We start from the raw sequence: 23779 nt of genomic DNA, 5'->3' as shown, positions 1-23779 counted from the left end.
GCTGTCTGTGATTATGCCGGCACCCTGATATGAACTCAGCCATTGCAAAATGAAGAGTCTGTGACCTACTGGACCGGTAGTGTAGGCCGGAGGCAGCGGTCAGCAGTGGCCCACAGCCACGTGTCGTTGGTTGGCGAGGCACAGAGTTAGTGACACAAGGGCAGTTGTCAGTAGTGTTCGATCACCTCCATAACGATGATCTTGTTCCCTTCGGACTGCAACGCGTCATCCTCTTACGCCTCTCCGTGCGTGCGATGACATGTATTCTGCCTTTTGACTAACCGATGTTCAGTTCCAAATCTGCGACCCACTTGTACACAGCGTAGGCCAAGGGCAGTAGTCCGCGTAGGGCCACAGACACGTGTGGTTGTGATGCCATGCACAGACTTGTTGGCACCACATCGAAGTGAGTATAGTGACTTGTCCTATGCCTTAAATGATGTTCACTGCCATGGTGTAATCAAGACTTAGTTCCAAATGTGGGACCTACCTGACCGTGGTGTAGGCCTGAGGCAGCGGTTAGCACGGGCCATTCACTGAGTGTCGCCGGCATAGGTTGGATGGCCCCACCGGCCTGCGTAGTTCAGGTTCAGTGGCACCACGTGTTCGGACACCTCCGTGTATTTGACCCGGGTTTCGTCCGGACTGAGCCACATCTTCCTCTTACTCCTCTCCGTGCGACCACTGGTGTGGACTCTGCCATTCGTGATTTGCGCCAGGTCCTAGATGTGGGACCTACTGGCCCGCAGCGTAGTCTTGGTCCCTCATCCACGTATCGCCGGCTGGCGTTGAACAGGGTTAGTGGCACCAGGTGTAGCCGGCTCGTGTTGAACAGGGTTAGTGCTACCACGTGTCGCTGGCTGACGTTGAACAGGGTTAGTGGCACCAGGTGTCGCCGGCTGGCATTGAACAGGGTTAGTGGCATCACGTGTCGCTGGCTGGCGTTGAACAGGGTTAGTGGCACCACGTGTCGCAAGAAGCCCATATGGAACTATGCCTCACTGATCGGGTGGGTCCTGGTGCTGTTGCCGCTGGCCCAGATTTGGGGTCACTGCCATTCATGACTCAGGACACAGTTTCACACATGGGACCTACTGGGCCGAGGAGTAGGCCTGAGGCGGCAGTGGGTACCTCAACAAAAAAGGACTAAAGCGGGCCCGTGTCGTGGAGGCTGTGATGGTCTGAGGAGGCTGCGAAGGTCGCGGGACTCGGGCCTGGAGCTTGCGCCGGAATGTGGTGGGCCCTCGTTGACACACGCCGGTGTCGGCAGGTGATCAGTGAGGCCTGGCTGCGCAGGGGCGGGCCTGACGGGTTTGTGGTCCAGCATGCCAAGGTCCGGCAGCGGCACAGCGTCACAGGCAACTCTGCTCTAGAGGACGGTGTCGGCCTCATGGCGGGGTGAGAGGCGCCGCCCTTGCAGAGACGTTGGGCTCTCCGGAAAAGAGGACCACGCCCAGGGCTATGTGCTTCTTATTCACACCCCTACTCTGGCGTGGCGTATGCTGGGCCATCCCACTCCGGTCACGCTTGGGGGGGGGGCGTAGCAGGCAAGATTTCCACGAGGTCCCCCACTGGCTGTGGTGGCATGGTTGCGTCCACTGTCCACTACACTCAATTCACCAGAGATGTATGTCGCCATGGATATGGGTGTGTACTGCATACTGGGGTCTGTCCAGCACATCTCCGCCACTCTTGGCATTGTGTACTTTCCCAATCATGGTACTACTGCATCCTTCACACATGGCTGTTTGCCACCTCTCCCCACATTCGGCTGTTGTGTGGCTGAGGTGTCATGCCGTTGATGGCTCATGTTCACGGCTTGGCCAGGTAATCCATTGCGAGTTATTCTGTCGTGTCTGGTGGGTGGGCATGTTGTTGTGCATGTTGGTTATGATTTTGTGACGTGTGCATTGCCAGAGTTGTGATTTGTATGGTTGTCGAGTTGAGGTGAGTGGGGTGTTCATTTGGAACTTGTCAAGGGGCTGTGCATTTCCCTTGGTGCCATCCTGGGAACGCTGGTTGCTGATGGACTGTCGGAGGATGGAGGAATCATGCACACTGGCTGTGTATTTGAAGGAGACATTGTTGGAGGTTCCACGGTGTTCTTTTGTTGCCTGCACGTGTGCTTTCTGTTGCGGTGATTGAGTGCTGTGTCACCAGGGGGCACAGGTGTTACATGTGGGCTGTGGATTGCCCCTAACATGTGCGTGCATCCTGCTATGGCGTATGGTCCTTGCTTGGTCTCCAGCGTGACCTGTGCATTGTGTTGGACGTATGGGGACTGGGGTACCAGGGTGATGGTGATGTCCAGGACAGGTGTGAGGGACTTGGATGTGGCTGGCAGTGAGGCTCCTCCGACTCTGGCAGGTGTTGGTTGGAGGGTGCTAGGGGCCAACAGGTGCAGCCAAGCCAGCAGCTTGGTGTGGGGTGGGATGTTGGTTGTCCGCTGTGTTGGTGCCGTAGGCCTGTTGGGCGATGATGGTCGGGATGCATGGGATGGTTGTCCCTTTCAGCCTGTGGTGGACGGTGACATTGTCAGAGGTTGGGTCTGTGCTGCTGGTACACTTCCTGGGGGTCCGCTGTCTTTGTCTGCGCTGCGGCTGAGGTGGTCCGGGGGGGGGGGGGGGTCGATCCGGATGTGGGTTGTGGTTCTGGGGTGGTGTCGGTGGGTGTTGTGGCCCTCTTCGGTGTCTGGGCCGCATGATGGGTGGCTCCATGGCATATGTTGCCCTTCTGATGTGGCCCTGGGCTGTGCTCCCTTTTGTTGTGCAGGCTGCCATCCGACTTTACAACAGGTCAGAGCAGCTGTAGATTTCCTGGTGCTAACGCGCCTTATCGCCTGTTTTGTGTTTTTATTGCAGTTCTGTCTGGTCGTTGAGAATGTTGAAGTGTGATGTTGTCGCGGCTTTTGGCACGGGAACGCCCACTCTGCATCTCATTAGCAATAGTTGCGGGGGGCCTCTGTGGCGATGTTTTTTGCGGCTGCTATCGCGGGTAAACTGGTGCTGTGGTCTGTTAACACCACCTTGTGAATGGGGCGATAGATTTATCGCAACTTTGGCTGCGATAAAGTGGTGTTGACTCGGCGATAGTTCCTTGTGAATATGCCCCTTAGTTTGATGTCTGTGCAAATCCTGCATTGCAGACCCCTGGTGAGTTGCAGCTACTACTGATTAAACAAGGCCAATGGCGCTACCGATGGGTGATGCAAACTGGCCTCAAAGGCAGGGCCGGCTTTAGTGCTGGTGGAGTCCTGTGCAACAATGTTTGTTGTTGCTCCCCAAGGACTCCATCCGCCACTCCGCTCACTACCACCCTTTAACAGTGCCCCTCAAGTCTCCATAATCACACTCTTGCTCAGATGCATTTAATTTGATTTACAGCACCACTGATACCAGTGTAGGGTGTCGGAGCACTTTACATCACCGACATTATAGAGATACAATCAATATTACATGTGTAAATCACTGTATAGGTAATGTTACATAAGACAAAGGACTACAAGGTGTAGGAGTCACATGACAACCATACTAGTAGGCAGTATAGTTTAACAGTGATTAGTTTGGACAAACACAAACTCTGAATTTAGAACATAATACCATGGTTGGGGGTTCTCTTCAATAACCAGAATTGATTTCTATGCAAATTAACCTTTTTTGCAACATTAGGAAAATCAAAGACTAGGGGGAAAAATATAACGCTCTAATTAATACCCTGCAGTTTGCATGCAGTTCTTAGATGACAGTTAATGGCTCACTTTTCTACGTTAGGATTTTGACTTATAAATTGCAAGTAACAAAAGGATCTTACTGACAAAAGCAGTAACCCACTGACCTATTTACATTATGTGCGCTTTGTGATCTGCATGGTAAATGTTCTTTGCAGCAGTCACATTAACGCTCTGTGCTACCTTTCCACCAGTCAAAACCTCCACTTGACAAAACTCCATCTCTCTATAGGAAGAACATTAATCACCGGAGTTATCATGACATTTTTATTGTTGTTGAAAATTGTTGAAGGCCAGGAAGGAGGCAGCAAGTGCTTTTAGAAACATAAAATATTTGCAAACATGATGCCCCCACCCGAATCAGCTCCTGGTGTGATCGCACCGATCGCACCTCCCTGCTCAAGGGTCCTGTGACCTCAGTGACAGAGTCACTGTTGCTCTAGGGTGTGCTGCCTATTAAGGCCTGCCCGCAAGACTTGAGGTGAACTTCAGAATGGATTGTGGTGGACAAGCCTTCAAGGTTGACCCACACTTGCCACCGGTAGGGTTCACCTGCTGAGGCTAAGACACCAGGGCTTCTAAGGTCTTGTGGGTCCTTCTAAGGTCTAGCACGAGAATGTGCTCCCTCAGGAGAGTGGTCTGGTGGACTGGTCATGAAGGCTGAACCTGGTTCCATAGTTCTATATTCGGCAGCTCTGACCATAGTGCCACATCCGCTCCCCCGCTGAACACCATATTGTCACACCAGGAGAAACTCACACTGCCTTCAGCTACAACCCAATTGTGCCCGCTATAAACACCTGGATCCGGCTCATTTCAAATTACGCACTTGACAAGAGTAATGTGCTGCCTAAAAATAAAAAAGTAACGACATTCTTGAAAAAGCAAACACTCAATGGAATGCAAAATTAAGTAAAGGAGGCAGGCACAACATGGTTACCTTAATGCTTTTACACTTATTATTCAAAAAGCAATGACTGTTTGTGCCTAAAAAGTTAAGGACATGATTACAGGGCACAGAGAGGACCCGTTTCAATGTCCATTGCTTGTATCCTTAGAAAACGTAAGCAGCATGGTTTAAAAAGACCACATCCCTGAACACAGAACCACAGTACACAACTTGTTCAATTCACCCTTCAAGCATGTATTGCACAGTACCTCCAGGAATGGTGCACTTTCCCACCCGGGAAAATAATGATGTTAGAGAAAACAAAAGTAACACTTCACTGGCAAACTCTGTAAAGTGGCGCTAATGTGTTTGGGTGTGAATAAAATCAAGCTACCGCTCTATCTTGCTTTATTTAGTTATTTGTCACATTTTGAACCTTTCATTTCTCTCCGTCCCAGGGCTACACTTTGGAATAGAAAAATGTCCGAAAAAGACGACATTTCCAGCAAAAGTGTTTTTCTTTTTTGGATCCATTTCACGGAGGATCAAATAAACAAAAGGAGAGGAAAGAGGGAGTAATAACAGTTTCTTGAAGTCACGATTTTCAGTAAGTGAGGAGGAGCAAGACAGAAAGAGATGGAGGAAGGGTAGGAAAAGGGGGGCAGCTGCCAGGGGCTGGGCAGGAGAAGTGGACACTGTCCTTGTCTTCTCTGGGCAAGAAGTAAAAGACAGAGTCCTTTTCCTCTCTGGCTGCCCGCCCGTCCATGAATGGCCACAAATGCTGAGCCTTATATATAAGCCTTGGCTACTTCTGTAGTCCTGAGACGTGTGATTAAAATAAGAAAGTAGGGCAACACAATATATTAAATTAAAGAAGTAGGGGCATGCCATGCCCTGCCGATCCCACCCACTTCGACCACTGGTTACATCCTCTCTTTGATGAAATGGTCAGTAGAAGGGCTACTTCATCCTCCCATAAAATCTACAAAGAAAAACCCGTCCAGGAGCCTTTTGATGTTGCTGTCTGAGTCCATCATGCTAAGTGACGGCACTTTACACAGAGCGATATATCTGGGTGGAATTCTGATACATCTTTGAGTGTTGTGGTGTCTCTGGGCCCTGAACTATCTGTCCACAACACCAGGCAATCTGTTTCATGACAGACGGACATGGGCTATGGGCAGGGACGCAGCCCTACCCCTGAGCACCATTCCCCCATGGAGAAGCTCATGCCTGCCTAAACCACCACCATGTAAAATCCCCCCCACCAGCTTGGATGCTGACCTTTTCTGCCTGCTCCAACGAGGTGGTCTGGTAAATGAATCTATTCACTCAGAAGTGGTGGTACAAGTGTTTTGTTTGTGCCTGCTGGAGATAGACTGGGTGGCTAAAATGACAAAGTAATAATGATGATGATGATTGAGTATTATAGCCTGCTGCGGATGACAATGCAAGTTTGTTAAAGACCCTGAACTTGAGGGCCACCTTTAACGACGAGGCAGAAGAACTATAAAGCTATAGTAAGATTCCACCAATGAGAAGAGGACTCCTGGCAGGTATTAAGATTAACCCAAAGTCTGATCAGGCTTTGGTAGGGCACAAAGTGGTTTGGGAATACTTGAAGAGCACTTTAGCCATCTCATTGCACAGACCAGGTGAAAATGAAAGAGAAGCAAGTATTTATTCATCATAGATACTTACCCATCTGACCTGTTGATAGTCAATGATGTTAACAATGATTTAGATTTTATTGTGAATTCAGATTATGGCACTTTAGAAAGTCATGAACCTGATGTCAAGCATGAAGTATATTGATGAATAATAGTGAATTATCTTGAAAGTGGTGCACATAAAATAGCTCAAGAGGGGGGTGATTGTGAAAATGCTAACAGGCCCTCCTCGCAACCACCATCAGGAACCATGGGCTGAACATCATCTCTTACACCGACAACACCCAGCTGATCCTCTCCATCACCAACGAACCGAACGTCACCAAACACAACTTCCAAGAAGGGATGTAAGCCGTCGCCACCTGGATGAATAACAGCTGCCTGAAACTCAACTCAGAAAAGACAGAAGTCCTCATTCTTGGCTCCACCCCCTCTGCATGGAATGCCTCCTGGTTGCCCTCAGCCCTCGAAATTCCCCCTACCCCGACGGACCACGCATGAAATCTCGGCATCACACTAGACTCATCGCTCACAATGAACCACCAGGTCAACGACGTATCCTCGACCTGCCTCAACACCCTCCGCATGCTTCTAAAGACTTTCAGATGCATGCCAACTGAATCCAGAAAAACTTTCACACGCACTCACCAGCAGCAGACTGGACTACGGCAACGCTCTCTACACCGGAATCAAAAAGAAACTCCTGTGCAAGCTCCAGACTCTCCAAAACGCCGCTGCCAGACTGATCATCGACAACCCTCGTTGCAGTCACATTTCCCTGTTCTCATGAGCCCAAGTCAGAACCTGCTTGAATTCTTTGTAAAACGTCTGTCATGTGATGGATTCTAGATATCTGTGTGTAGTAAAATGTAAATCTGAGTTTTGCCTGTGAGTTTTCTCCCAGTGTGTGCAGGTCAGATTTTGCTTTCCTGTTCAAAACTTTCCTGGTGGTTGTGAACAGGAAAAAAGTATTTAGCAAAATCTGCCCTAAAAAGGGCCTTATATCCATTGGTCAGCGGTTTCACCCAGTGGAACCAGCAGAGGCTCAACTGGTGAAAACAGGACAGCTTGCTTGACTCTAAACAGACTGGGTGAACTGGGAGTTTGGCATACAGGGTACTCCACCACTTTTATGGTGGGGTTCCCTGTCTGCCAAACCATAAATAAGCCACATAGAGTTTTAAACAGCTTACTAAAAGAGTTATTCCAGCTGTGGGGATATCACTGTAGTTGATAAAATTGATTCAACAAACTAATCATTTCACTAGCAAGCTGCCCTTTAATTGATCCCTTGCTTGTCAGTTGAATCACTTTTAAATAAATTTAAATAAGATATAGAAAATACTTATGTTAGGATTCTTCCACAAATTAAAATCCCAAACCATGAAAAAGTTAAAATTACGATTTCATAAAAATTAGGCACTTTGCACGGTGTATCGCATACAGAAGCCAGCCATTTTCCTTTACCAACCAGGGCCTTTACTTTTTCCTAGTTGTTGTATGACATCAATTTCGTCTACCTTTGTTATTGTGGCCAACCTAGCTAATCGCTCCCACTCTTAACGTCTTGGGTCCCGCACTCCCTGAATCCTGGTCATATTAGAAATTACTCCCATAAATAATACTATCTTGCACCTAAGACACCTTTATAAGTAGTGTTGGAAACTACATTGCCATTTTCAAGAGAAAAGAAAAAAACCTTGTCCATGTGCAAAGTTGCGAGAGACCCAGCTGTAATTTTGATGATGCAGGAATTGGGTTAGACTCCTTTTCCAACAATACTACCAAGTATCTTCTAAATATTTTCTGAACTATGTAGCCCGTTTATGTTCCAAGATAGGAGAGTGAGTGGCGTGCTCATGTGAAAACAGGAATGAACATGGATAGCCCAATGGAATCTTAAATATTTTTTTTAATGCAGCGCACCTTCTTAATTTGGTCTGTGTCGTCTACCGTTGGGCATGATTGGAAAGAGGTGCACAGTATGATACAAATCTGTAGTCCCTGAAGTGGTGGCTGAATGCGAGCTGGCCATGACCTGCTTCTTAGCATGATGACATCTCTCCACAGTGAAGAAAATCTTCACTTATCGTCCACTCCTTTTCCAACCTATAATGTGCCGGCTGATTTGGGAGTTCTCCTTTGAAACTGCAAATTTCTCATTTTTGCATCTTTTGAAACTTGTGGCTGATTCCCAATTTTACATTGATGTCTCATTTCACCTTATTCTAGAACCTACTTTTTATTTTTATATATATACATTTTATATAGCGCTAGCTAGACCCAAAGGTGTCAGAGCCCTTTACATGGTCGGGAGCGGCCATTTCATCACAGGTTTTTGATTGACTCGTCCTTTTTTGATCCCGCTCTCCAGATTTTGTTTGTGGGTCGAAACTCCTCCTCTCAATGAAATGGATGTAATTTGAGGGTGTTGAACTTGCAGGCTGGGCCAGGGATTGTTCAGCTTCCTGTTTTATCTTAAGCAATTATGTAACAGATATAGCAACATTTGAAAAATATTTTTTAAACATGTGTCACCACTTCTATCATTAAAGCCATTCTCTTCGAGGGATCCTTTACATCATATCACACACTAAAATCTGACATGATGCCCAACAGTTTTTTGGGGGGGACTCGAAAATAGTGTTCATCATACTTAGTGCCCTAAACAAATATTGTTGTTGTTTTTAGTTAGTTATAATGCAGTTCTACCAACCGCAATTAGAGTGCTTTACATTGTAATAGGAAAATATAAAGAAAGAACTGTGCAAGCAATAGTAGCATTGCATGCTTCAATTCACTCAAGAACAATTAAAAATAATGTAGAGACATATAGTCGTGTGCATCTTAGTACTATGGATGTGAGGATAAATAGTTCGGAGGGAGAGTCAGGCTAACTGCATTCGTAAAAGAAGCGTATTCAATGACTTTATGAAGGATAGAATGGGGGGCTGAGTTCACAGAAGGGTGAGGAGAAAGTTCTGTAGATGCATTGAACTCTCTGAAAAGGACTGTTTCAAGGCTTTAGTTACTAAAAATGTCATTGTTTCCAGCAAGAAAGAGTACTTGCTCCTCAGACCCTGTCAGACACCTGAAATAGGAGATTATCCAGAGAGGTAGGGCTTTTCTTATGTACAGCTTTGCAAGCTAGTCAGCAGAATTTAAATGTGATCCTCTCTTCTATCACAAGTCAGTGTTTGTCCCTTGGTTGAGACAGGTCCGGCTTTGAGTAGAAAATGGTTATCAGTTGATGCAAAGATGATGGGCATAAGCCAGTTAGTTGAGGTAAGAACTCATGATCCATTTCATTTGCATGGGAGAGAGAAGGCTTTTGATTTCTCTTTTTTTTTGCTGTGTGGGGTTGGAAGTTAGCAGATTTGAGGAGTATATTTATCTGAAGGGACGTTGATAGGTTATCATCCAGGGAAAAGCCCTGAGAATTTACTTTTTGGACTTGTATTGGGAAGAAAACTTCAATGTTCAGTTTATTCATTAGAGCTGGGTCAAATCTGTGTTGACATTTGAGGATGATGAGAAGGAATTCTGCTTTCTGTGGATTTAATATTAGGAGAAAGACTGCCATCGTAGTTGGACTGTCAGGAGGAATGATCGCAGTGTGAAGGTCTTTAGGTAAGTTGTCTGTCTCCAGCGTATTGTTGAATTGTAGCTATGGACTCCAACAGTGATCGGCTGAGTGCTTTCTAGGTTGGGGTTGAACAAGGTGGCGGTGAGTATCCAATATTGGAAGGCACCACATAACATACAGGAGAATCTAATATGCAACTTTTCCATCATAGTCAGTCATTCACTTTGTAAAAGGATATCAGTATAGGAATTCTGAATTTTTATGAATGATTTTGCCAGTGTCACATTCAGATGGAAAAATGTTTGAAGAAAAATGTAGATTTGTTTGTGTACCAATTGACTGAAAGTAGTGCTCAAATTGCATAAAATGACCGTCGTGCAGCAAGAATTCTTGAGAAACCTCCAACATGTCCTCCTGATGCCCAGGCACTGTAGCCAGATACTGTGGGTCCCACCTCCCCTCAATGCATTCAGTGAAGAGCGAAAAATGAAAGATGTTCACAATCTTGCCCAATCAAAGTCAGAGGGCCATGGGTAACAACTGAAACCGGCCACTCTAGTCAGCCATGGTGGTGAAATTGCTGGCTGTTTTCTTCTCAAGCTAAGTAACCAGCAAACTAATGATTATAGCCGATTTTTTCAAGTTCTGTTTGGAATTAGAAAATACTAATAAAAAAGTTAAAATACTAATAAAAAAGTTATCTTATTCCGAGGGTTAAAACTAAGATATAATCTTATTAACACCCAAAAAGTGATAACACCTGACAAAAAGGTTATGAGTGAAGCACCACACAGCTTGCCCCTGCTGTGCACAGCCATTTCCGCCTGGAACTCCAAGTTTCTGGGTGGGCGAATAAACAAGCCACTGAAACTGTTTTAACCCCCACATGACCCAGATGGAGAGAGAAGCGAGTGCACTCCCTCTACACGTGGGTGTAATGCCTGTTGTTATCTGATAGTATTTCTTTATTACTGGCTGCTTTGTTTGCATTATGCTTGATTACCAGAATAAGCAAACCCACATGTCTCTGATTTTATCAGCAGCAACATACAAGCCCGCAATCCACTCCACAGCAAAGAGGCCACCCAAAGGTCAACTAAAGACCTTGGCTGGCCACCACATCTTGCTGCTGTAAAGGACTCCTCATAACCAATACCTCTATCATCATAAATTGCTATTTACCGATTTTTGTATTTGCCATTTTTACTGAGTACAAACTAGGCCAAATCAGGTGACAGAAAGCGGTGCAAGTGATGTGTATGGTAAACCATCTCTAGGGATCATACATGGGGAAACCAGACAAGGAATCCATGCAGAGATTGTATGGCTAATAGAAAGTGAAAGAAAGAAAGGAATCTACTATGTTGGGGGGGGGGGTATCATTCCAAGATTCAGATCCCCTAACACATGGGGACCCAATACTATACCTGCTATCTGTGGACAACAAATAGGTCAAAGAATAGAGGGCGTCAGCGTGGGTATAACAGATTACATGATTGCATGGTTGGTTCTGGGACTGGAATTGGTAAAAAAAATTAAATGTTCGGTTTATTCAGCAGAGCTGGGGCAAATCTGTTTTGAAATCTGGGGGTGAGAAGAAGGAATTCTGTTGTTGACCAGTCACTTCATCCAGGCGGGATTCGAGGCCAGGACATTACAGTCAGTAGCGTAACAAAACTTGAGGGGCCCCCTGCAAGATTCATGGAGTGGACCCAGCTCCAGGTTTAACCGGGAGCTCTGGGACCAGAGTACTGTGCTGAGGGGGCCCCCTGAAGCTCAGGGCCCCCCGCAGCGCGAGGTTGATGGGGCCTGTGTTACGCCACTGGTTACACTAGGCAGCAATGGTTAACATTACAAAGGAGCATATCATGGAACCAAGTATGCATTCCTAGTATATCTAAACCAGGAGCTAGTGGCCATTTCCCCAGATTATTATAACCAAAGGTTTAAGATTATTTACATGGTGGTTGATTCTAATTATTTTCAGAACCAGGGCCTGTAAGGCCTTTGCAGACGGGTCTCTTGCCATCAAAAATGGTCACAATAGAGTGACAGATTGCAACAAATAGTCCCCAAAAATGCCTCTTTGTCAGGAAAGAGAGTGCCCAAAATAGAGTTTCTGTCTCAGACTCTGAAAATCCCTCCATTAGCCCTGTGCAGGAGTGGCTAATATTTTAGGAGCAGATATTTTTCATAGTGCTATTTAATGATCATAGCGACACGCTCCTTAGTAAACTCATATTCCTTATAATTCTTACATCTATTGTGAGTCTTGTAATTCCCCATTCGGATGTTAACAGGAGCTCCTGGGAAGTAAGGAATTATAATTAATGCAGTGTAACCACAAGCCTGAGGTTGCTGTAGCCCTAACACCCCCTGCCCCAATGCCCATTTCATTAGGTAAAGATTATTGCAGGATTTGAATGCGGATTCCTATCCTCATTCTTCCTTCTGAGGGCTCAGTGCGGGTGGGCGTGTCATTAAGCCCCCACTTTAGAAATTGAGAGGAGAGTAGGTGTCACTGTTCTATTTTGTGTAATATGAAACATGTATGCTTTTTTATGGCGAAATTATCAATCACAGGGAATCCCCAAACTATTACTAAAAGGTTCGGGAAAGGGTAAAACTCAGCAACAATCAATAATAAGCTTCTCGCTAATCCTATCTACATTTATCAATTACATTAATCCAACATGAAGTGACCTGAAAAAAATATTCTTTACATTTTTATTTCATTTTACAAACTTTATTTTCTAACGATTTGGTTTGCGTTTATTAGTTCATTTTTACATATAAACTTTCTTTATATAAATCCAGCACTTAAAAACTCATATAGATTTCACACACAATACTACAATGAATACAATGTGAAGACTGCACAATACATTACAATACTGCTTAATCCATCCCACTTACCAATCACTCTCTCTCATTCATACATCACTCCCTTACACTCCATATGTACAAGTTCAATGGTCCCCAGATCAAAAATCTTTAAAAACAGGCCACCAAGGAGACCATTCATGTTTAGCCTTCCGGTTTTAAGCTTGTTACTCACAAGAATCCCGATTGGACTGTAGGGGAGTGATGTATGAATGAGGTGAATCAAACATCCTATTGTAATGTAATGTGCTATCTTCACATTGTATTAATTGTGGTATTGTTTGTAAAATCTATGTATGAGTTTTTAAGTATTGGATTTAATAAAGGAAGTTCATGTAAAAATTAAATATATAAACACAAGAAAAATCGTTAGAAAATAAATAATGTAAAATGAAATAAAAATGTAAAGAATAATTTTTCAGGTCCATGTTGGATAAATCGAATTGATAAATGTAGGTAGGTTTAGAGGGAAGTTGATTATTGATTGTTGTTTTTTATGGCTCCTTTAACTATGATCGGAGTCTGTGTGCTCCAAGAAGCTTTTAAAATGACCCCTTGCAGTCGGAGGAAGACAGGGAGGGAAGAGTGGAGAGAAAGAGAAAGAAGAAGAGAAGGATGGAGAGCACATGGGTGGATGCAGAGGTGGATGAATAGAGAGAAGGAATAAGGAATGATATATGAGCTTGAGAGGGAGGACGGATGGATGACAGCAGAGGGGGATGTGGCGCAGGCTGGAGGGAAAGCTGGATGATGGATGAATAGAGAGAGAGATGAACGAGAGAAGGATGAATTAAAAGAAAGAAAAGATAGAGTGACGGAAAGAAAGAAGGAAGGAAGGTCAGAAGGATAGATGAACAGATAAGGTAGTTGATAGCAAGAACAAAGGATGAATGATGGATTCAAAAGGACAGAAGGTAAAAGACAAAGAAAGGTGGAGAGGAGGAAGGATGGGTAAAATAAAGAGGGAAGGAAAGAAGGAAAGATGGTGGATGGAAAAGACAGAAGATGGATGGATGGGAAAATACATAAAAGAAAAAAGGAAGGAAAGCAATATGGAAAAAGACCGAAAGATCGGTAGAGAGAAGGACGGACAAATAACTGATGGAGAGATGGAAATTTAAGAATTAAAAAAAAAATTCCGAGGGGAAGCAATCTCCTGAATTACTGTTGGATTCGCTTCCCTCACCCCATTGCTCAGAGCTATTTCGAACATGGTTCAAAGTGGGAGGTATTTTATTTTTCTGACTACTCCATTGATTCCAGGTATGACTCTGATACCACAGTATTCCCACACGCAGAATTCCCAGAACCTTGTGCATTGGAAATCTGGTTGCGGGATTACTATTATTGAAATGATCATTGACATGGGATCAGAAATTTAAAAATGTCAAATAATGCAAACTAATGTTTACTGCTGTTTGTGTTTATTTGAGGAGCGCACACTACCCAATTGATTTGCTTCTATGCATATTAAAATGATGATTGCTGTAGCCCCAGTAATTAATTTGAGCCGGTGCTTTCTGGTGCTTAGCACCAGCACTTAATCATCAACACCACCGCTTTTCATGAGCACCAGTTAAGGACACATTCATTTACGAGGAGATTAAATGATTTGCCCAGAATCACAGGGTGTTGAGCCGACGCCAAGACTCGAGCCTGGTTCCCCAGCTCAGAGGTCAGCAGCTCTGGCCATTACACCACAGCCTCTCCCCACTTTCATGTTTAGTAGATCTGTTTTTAGGCGGCGCTAACAGGAAACATGGACTGGTGCAAGGTGCCTCCTAAAGAAAGCCCCAGCACTTATTAATTTTTACAAATGAACCACAGTAGTAGCCCCCTTCACTTAATATTTTGTTAAATGTTCCCTCCAGTTTGCAATGTCTTTAGATTCCTTTCCTTGTAAAAGGCATATTAGCCAGCTAAGAAATACAATTTGCTTTGACTGCTGTCTCTTCTTTTAGGAAGGAAAGTCCAACACGCGTTCAACGTTTTAGAAAGAGTCCTAATCACACAAAATGTTGAAGCATGTGATTTCTTGCAGACAGCCAGAAAGGGCTGCGAGCGCCCAATGCCAGCCCTCTCCTCGGCTCTGCTAGGTGGTTCTAAATAAAGCATGCAGTCAACAACAGGAAATAACTCCCACAGAAAAAGGGCAGAATGCAAACTCTCACCAACTCTCAGCACTCAGCTCACAACGGCCTTTTGTTCAAGCAGCAGCAGCAGTTAGCTGCATTATTTATCTCAGCTTTGACCTTACGAGCTTTACTCGGCCTCGTTTACTTGCATAAAGGCACGCCGCCCCTAATACAGGAGTACAAATGGTACTGTCTGGGCCTAGTGGCATCACAGGCACAGACAGTACCATTACTGGAGGAAGGGGAGGCAGGGGGAATTGCGTGGGGGCTGTTCGGGCCGGTGCCCCATCTGTAAATCTCCTGCACCCTCTTGTCTTCAACTATCGGTGACAACAGCAACAAGCATTGGCAAAGCCAATCGGGTTGACATTTTCCATAGCTACAGTTACCTCAAGTAATTACTAAATGTCCTTTTTGAGTCAGAAAGAAACAGAGTGAAGTCTTTAACAAGACTGCAACCCTTCAGAACGCTACTAGATGTCCTAATCAAGTCAGAGCCTAGGAGCATATTTACAAGCCACTTACGCTGCCGGTGCATCACTTTTTTTTAATCACTGGCGGCGCAGTGTGGTGCTTCATATTTACAAGGCCACGTAAAGCCACCCTGCATGGATTTTCGTGTCCTTGTAAATATAGCAATAACCACACTGTAAAATAGCCCCTTTTCACGCAGCACTTTGCGCGAAAGGGGCGTTCCATGGGTGTTTCTGTGGGTGTTCCCAAGCAACACCCATGGATTCTGCCGCTTTCCCAGATTAACAACGTTTCGTACACCAGGGAATGCGTCAGAATTCAAAGCCTCCCCAGGGGAGGCATAAGGAGGCGCAACGAGGAGAAATACTTTTTCGTTTTCTGCAGCACATATAGCAAGAGGAAAACACCTCTCATGATTGTTGTTGTGCAGGAAAGTGTCCCTTCCTGCACAAAAACAAGCATCCCCACAATGCAAGCATCCTTATTTATTTATTTATTTAGTGTTTTCTATAGCGCGAACATGACCCTGCGTAGGGTATCAGAGCGCTTTACAGCTGTATTTCGGTGAAACAGAACCATATACGTTACAAGTCATTAGATGTCTACCAAGTTTAGAACAAAACATTAGGCAACAAAGGATAATTTATACACATATAGTCATCAGTCAACATTTGAATTACCATGAGTAATTTAAAGTAATAGGCTACATTTTGAACATGTATATACAAGCCCATATAAGGTTAGTGAGCGGCTAGCGGGCGGATGGAAAAGTCATGATAGGTTTGTAGACAGTGACAAAGATTCTGCTCTATGAACTTATGGGAGAAATTTCCTCATATAAAATGCTTTTGCTTCCTTTTTGAATGCCGTGATGGATGGAATTCTTCTAATTTTAGGGGGGATAGCGTTCCAGATTCTCGGAGCTGCCCTGGAGAATGCTCTGTCATAAGTTCTTTTCTTACAAAAGCGAGCCGGTTTCAATAGTAGGTCTGAGTGGCTCCTGGTGAGGCGGCACCCTCCTAATAGCCTGAGTTTTTGTGCGAGGTAAACTGGAGTTTTGTGGTGTAATGCTTTGTGCATGATGCATGCCAACTTGAATTGAATTCTTGCTTCGAAGGGCAGCCAGTTAAGGGCTTTCAAGTGAGGGGTGATATGGTCGAATTTTTTGGATCCAGATATAAGTCTTGTGGCAGCATTCAGACATGCTTTCAGTGGTGCTGTTGAGATCTTGGGGAGCCCGGCCAGAGTTGTGCAGCCATACTCAATCCTTGATATGACCAGTGCCTGAACTGCTATTTTGAGATCTGTTTTGTTTAGGAATGGTTTTAGTTTTCGCAGGTAACTTAAATGGAATCGGGCGTTTTTTGCCATTATGTTAATATGTGATAACATGTTCAGGTTTTTGTCCAGAGTCATTACCAGAGATTTAGTAGAGTCGACAAGTACACTTTAGAGCAGTGATAGTGTTGGTCCATTCTACTATATTTGATTAGCTTTTTTGGGGTGTAATTAATAGGAATTCTGTTTTCTGAGGGTTTAGCTTCAGGTGGTTCGCCGTTAACCATTGGATGGTTCTCGTTAGTGCATGGTTCATGGTCTTTATCTCTTCTGTTGATGTGACCTTGATGTACAGCTGGGTGTCATCTGCGTACATGTGGAAAGAAATGTTCGCTTTTTGTAGTATATCCGTTAGTGGTTCTACGTATAGGTTAAATAGCGCCGGAGATAGTGTTGACCCTTGCGGAACTCCGATATTGTTTCTTGTTGGGCCTGAGAGGGTTTGGTTGACTATGAATTTTTGCAATCTATTCTCGAGAAAAGATCTAAACCATTTTATGACAGTTCCCTCTAGACCCATTCTGTTTTTCAACCGATCGACTATTTTTTCATGGTTCACCGTGTCGAAAGCCGACGACAGGTCCAACAGGATTAGGAGACATGTTTTGTTATGGTCGAGTGCCAGTAAAGCGTCGTCTACTATCTGCAGAATTGCTGTTTCTGTACTATGGTTTGGTCTGAAACCAGATTGGAAATCATTTAAAAGATTGAATTTCGAAATATGAAGACTCAGTTGTTGTTGGACACATTTTTCCAGTACTTTGGCTAGCATGGGAATATTTGTTACTGGTCTGAAGTTGTTAGGATCAGATGGGTTCTCTGTACCTTTTTTTAAGAGAGGAATGACTTGACCAGTTTTTAGACAGGCCGGTATTTGGCCTTGTGACAATGAAGCGTTTATGACCTTTGTCCATGATGGGATTAGAAGGTGGTTTATCGAAGGCCAGCACTTTGCCGGTAGGGGATCGTTGTAGTGATTGTTAGGTTTAGAGGTTGACAAGATCTTCGCAATGTCTAGTTCGCTGACCGGCTTAAATCCTGACCACTGAGCATTGTTTTTTGGTTTTTCTAATTCTTGTTGATTCTGCTGTTACATTGAGAAGTTCTTATCTCTTTCAATGTTTTCGGCTGCTTTTTTTTAGCTCCCCCTCCAGTGCGTTGGCTTTGTCTGTAAAGAAAACGGAGAAATCTTCACTATTTAAGGTTGTAGGTTGTATTTGTAATGGTTGGTGCCGATTTGGCAGATTTATTTGATTGTTCTTTTAGTAGATCGAATAGTTTCCTTGGTCTGTTTACTGCATTATCCAGTTCTTTCCTGAAAAAGTCTTTCTTCGATTTTAGAATGCTTTTATTATAAGCTTTCCTGGATTGTCTCAGTTGGGTTAAGTGGGGCGACGAAGGGTGTTGTCGCCATTTACGTTCTGAGAGTCTTAGTGACCTTCTTTCTTCATTAAGGGCGCCATTGAACCACAGGTTTTTTTCTTTGTCAGAGATTCTTTTTAGTTTAAGTGGGGCTATGTCCTCGATAATGCTTGACATTGTCTTGTTATAGTGCAGCATGAGGTCATTCAAGTCAACCATGCTCTTAGGAGGCTGCAAATCTATTTCACAGCACGCTGCTACATTTTCCAAGTTAATTCTTCTGATGTCCTGGGTCCATTTTTTTGGTTTAATAGATTGTGCGGTCGATTTGTTTTTTCTGAAGGGAATTTCGAATGAAATTATGTGGTGGTCAGATCAATCACAAGGGGTGATTACAATTTTCTCGATCGCTTTCTCTTTAGCTAATATCCAATCTAGGGTGGAGCCTTTAGAGTGCCATGGTGCAAGGGTACCTGCGTTGGTGCATGGCATTCAACTGTGCGCCAGCGCACGGGAGAGCTGAGGGATACGTCACATTGTTGTAAATATGACGCATCCCTTAGCTTTGAAAGTAACGCAGTGTGGCGCAGCCTAATGGCTTGCGGCACCGCCCTCTGTTACTTTCTTGTAACTAAGGACCCAAGTGCTTAACACGTCTTTCACAAAACCTCAGTAACTCATATTGTTACTAAATGTCCCTCTTGAGTAAGATATAACTGCTTAAAGTGTCCTTCACAAAATTGAGGGTGTGTGGCTTCAACATAAAAATGCATATATCAACTTTTGCTACTATAATACATTGTGCTTGATTTCAATAGGATAAGAAGATTTGCAAATGTTAGTATATGCTGATGAATCAGTATCAATACTGTCAATAAATGCCTTGATTACTATGGAACATTTGTAAAGACAACCCAGCACATATATGTACTAGCAATCACTGGTTAAGTCAAGAGCCTCCTAGCGTATTGTTGCAAATTTGTTTTTGAGTAGCACTGTATTTATGTACTGGTAAGATGGTCATTGCCTTATGGTATGGGCTGGGTAGCATGAAGCACAAGGCAAGCCAATAGATAAATATATTCGGGGATGGGTTCATATATATGTATAAATAAGCAATTATCATAGAGCAACTATGCAACCAATTCTTTCTAAATGAATCTGCGTTGTGGACGGATAATAGGTGGCGGAGAACAGACTAAAAGAATGTGAAAATGAGTACTATGATGCTAGCAAATGGCAGGCATTCCTTCCTAATAAGTGCTAGAGAAGTGCATTGCCTAGTTTGTTGGATGAGGGAAATTGACATGGGATTGGTTTAATATATGTCTGTGGTTTACACAATGGAATTATGGTCAATTTGAAGGTGTTAGCGATGTTAGTTTGATGTTATTTAAGTTATTTTTTTACCCACACTATGTAATGGATTAATAAAATCTGTAATTGATCACATTCCTGGAGTGCTGCAGAGACTCCTGTCTGGATTGGTTGACAGAGAGATTGGTGAATATATATGTCTATATATATTTTGTACTGAACAAAAAACAAACGTTAAAGTAATGTTATTCTTAGGTGAACATTTCAGTTAAAATGTAACATTTTAAACAAAGAAAAACACTGAAATTCACCAGTTATTGTTGACTCGAAGATTCCTCGGGAGCGGATCGATGCCAAAAGGGGTCCACCTCTCGACAGCCCCAACCCTGAATGCTGTTAAAGCACAGGAGAGTGGGATGGTCAAGCGGGGGAAGGAAAGGATGGGAACAGCTGGGAGGGAGATCTGAAAAGGAAAGACACTCAATACATTAGCCTCTCCTACAAAATGTCAGGTTCAACTCAATCTTATGTGAGGGTTTCGTACCTGTAAATAAACTTAAACCACGTTTTCTCCAGGTGTACTCATCCTGGATTCCACACAAGCAATACCCTGTTCTGAATGCTATATTGGCTTCTATGAACAAAAGGAAGGCAACATGAAAACACGCTCCTTACACTCTGTGGCCAGGCAACAAACACTCTGTCTTACGCGCGTTACCATACACACCATATATGTTGTCGTGCTTCACTTCACAGGGGATGAGCAGATTGCCGCCTCATGGCCCCCTGTTAATATACAAGGATAAGGAGTCAAAATGCTTCTTTTAACTCCGTTAACACGTAATTGAATGTCAACAGTTTGTAACGTCTCAAGGCGACTGTAATATTCAGGCAATGCTAAACACCTAATAGCACACAGGAATTGCGTAGTAAATTAGGCAAGAATATGATGCTCAGCAAGATACATAAATGCGAGGGTTTCCCCCGCTTACGCAAGGAGGGTCTGTTCACGAGCGCAATGCTCCCACGTTTACAATGACGAGAGCTGAGGGCTCTCAAGGTTCCAGGCGGTGCAGGTGCACCCTTACCCTACACGGGCGAACAGCAGAAGTCAGGATTCTCGGCTGCGTCTGAAGAATAATCAGCAGCGAGTGAAGCACCGAGCGGTGTTTTCAACAGTCTACTTCTTCCGGGTTATGCCCACGTGACCGGACTCGGTAGCGGAAGTGCGGGGAACCTGGGAATTGTAGTATCCGCTCCCGCTTTGTTATTGTCTCGCCTCCACCACCCGGCTAACCACCCCCAAAGTGCCGTTGCCTTGGCTTCTTGTGGAGTGCCCCCACCCTCGTGAGATCGGTTCAGGGGATTACGCTGTTCAGGTAGTACTCGGAGGGGGAGGAGTGTAACAGCTATAGTTATCTCAAGTAACTATAACTCGTGCCTTAAAGTAGTATGACTTGCACCCTGGCCATGCACTGTTTTCTCATCAATATTTTAATTGAAAATGTTGCAGTGATATTATCAATGATGTCATAGAAGATGTCATGAGTGATTTAATATGTGGGGTATTAAGCAGTACCTAACTGTAACTAACACCTAACTATAACGTTACATTAACATTTGGTTCTTTAAGTGAATTTTTAGGGTTTTTTATTGCCACACATAAAGTCAACACCCCGCTATGCATGGCCTGTGGCCAGGTCCTGTGCCCAAACCCCGCACGCAGCCAAACCTACATAGTGCGTGTATTGGGATTAACAACAGTGCCTGCATCCAACTCCAGCAGGCAAACAATTCATCACTGCACATGGCTTTCGACGATGCACACTGTGAGAGGGGCAGGTCTGTAGCCAGGCTCTGTGTAAAACCCATTGGCGCAGCCCCCCTCTCGAGTCACTTTGGGCCACGGTGACCTCAACCCCAGGGCCTTTTTTTTAAGGGTAAGGGGCATACACTCCCCCTCCCCAAGTCACTTCAGGGCCCAGGAACGCCATTCCCCATTGCCTTTGTTTTTTAAGTAAGGAGAGGGGGCACGCGTCCCTCCTCTCTGAGCCACTAAGGGCCCCAGAGATCCCAGCCCTGGGACCTTTGTTTTTAATTAAGGTTAGGAGGGCCCGCCCCCGTCAAATTTGTAAAGAGGAGGGAGGCATGTGGCCCCTGTTCCCAAATCACAAGGGGCCTGGAACCCCATTCCCAAGGGCCTTTATGGGAAGGAGGACATGCACAACCCCAACAGAGCCAATAGTGGCCCTAAGGAACCAATTCCCTGTGGCCAAAACATATTTTAAGGGAAGGGAGGCTCATGGCTCCCCTCTCCCGGACACTATGACCCCATACCCTAGGGCCTTCATTTTTATTAAGGGGATCGGGTGCACGGCTCCCCTCCCTGAGCATATAGTGCCCTGGGGACCCCATCTCCTGCGGCCTGAGGTACTTGTCGGTGGGTTCCCTAGTGCCCACCAGGAGCACCCACCAAACAGTATGCTGAGGGTCGCGTGGGGATCCTCTGAGTCCCCCGCAGCCACAGCCAGCTCTCTGCAAGCACAAATCCTGGGTGCTGAGGCACTTCGCACTTCTCCCATCCTGCAGGAGCAGCTGTTTTTGTTTGCTCATACATTCCCTGCCTGCAAGGTGAGGGCAAAAAGACTGCTCCCACCGGGTGGAAGCACTTATAAAGCTCTCACTGACTGGAAGCAGACATGCCCGTGTTTCTGTGAGCAGGAAAAGCATGCCTGCTCCCACCTGTGGGAGCTTTAAAAATGCTCCCGCCAGGTGGGAGCAGAGATATGTTTCCCTACTGCGTGCATGGAAACTATTTGTCCCGGGGGTGGACTCCCCGAAACACAGCAATTGATCCGGCCCCAGAAGCCCTCAGTTTAATATCGGCCCAGCAGGAATGTGGTCCCGGGGTCTATTAAGAATGGGGGGGCGCGCCCCTCCCCTTTTTAATGGCATTCAACCCGCGGGTTGGGATCCCAGGGCCTATTGATGGTCGAGGAGGGGAGCTGCGTGCCCCCTCCCCTTTAATGTTACATTGGCCCTGGGAGATTGGGTCCCTGGGGCCAATTGAGGCCCTGGGTAATGTGGTTCCCGGGGCCTTCCAGAGGCTTGAGGAGAAGGACCACTTGCCCCCACCCCTGAAGAATGTTTTGCATGTGCCTTTGGGCCCTGCTCACACTGGGGATTTTTTTTATAGTAGTATGGGAGGCCCTTCTTTCTTTAAAACAATATTTGCCACTTATTTGCGGTTTCTCTACGAATTGACAGCAAAATTTAAAAAAGAAAACACATTTTGTAGCCAATGGGTTTAGGGTATCCCTACCCTTATGTCTATTTTTAACCTTTTTTGTGGAACTTGGGACTGAGTTCCGAAACCTAAGATGGATGCTGCCATATACTTGTTGATGTGCTAGCTGCCAATCAGATCTCAGCATGAGATATGCTGGCTCTGCGGATCCTCTTTGGCATGAAATGTTCAATTGTTTTTGCTTTAATTGCTCAAAAACTACTGAACGGGTTTACACCAAATCACAAAAAGCACGCATTCAGGACCTAGATCTTGATTTCTGCTAAAATTGGTGTAAATCTGTTCTTGCGTCTTATCTGTAGCTCATTCTAAAGTTCCTATAGAAAAATGAATGGGGAAAAGCATTTTACCCCACCCCCCTTTTTCTTGGCCCCCACTTGACAGACCACCATGAAAGTTTCCAGGATGGAGCTGAGCTGAAATTACATTTTGTGGGAAAGTTTCATGGAGATTCGTCAAGCAGCACCAAAGTTAAAAGCAAACCAAAAAATGCTTTTCCTATGGAACCACAATCCTATCTATACCTACCCAGTGGCGGCCGCCATATATGTATAGCTATGGATAACCAGGATGGACTGTATCTTGACAGTGACTGTGTATTAGACTCCTTCTGAACAAGTGTCCGATTGTGGAGTTACTGTGGGCACCTTAATTGTGTCCCACTCATCCTGGCTATCCATCTGCCTGTTACTTTCTCTCACAGGCACGGCACCCATGAGTATATTTTCCTGTTAAGTTGTTGTACTCATTTGGTGTTTTTTTTAGCACCTTATGCACAGTAATTCACAGACTGCTTGCATTTTGAGTTCACTTCTAGTCTCCAGTTCACCCAGGCTATCTATTAGTCCTGATGAGACCCTCTGGTCCCTTGATGGGTCGAAACGCCGTTGACAATGTTTGCAAGCAAATCTCTTGATAGGTCACAACAGTTGTGTGGATAGGCAACTATATGCCTGTTCTAATAGGACTTAACTGCTTGGTTGATTGGATACCAACATACCTACTATTCTTACCACTTATTTCACCTATATTTTTGGTTGTGATTGTTGCTCACATAAAGGTCATTTTTCACTTATGTTTAAACATTGAAT

This window comes from Triturus cristatus, chromosome 6 (genome assembly GCF_964204655.1).
Source record: "Triturus cristatus chromosome 6, aTriCri1.1, whole genome shotgun sequence".
NCBI classification, from domain to species: domain Eukaryota; kingdom Metazoa; phylum Chordata; class Amphibia; order Caudata; family Salamandridae; genus Triturus; species Triturus cristatus.
The sequence above is the reverse complement of the archived record's forward strand: the minus strand, read 5'-3'. Positions refer to the sequence as shown.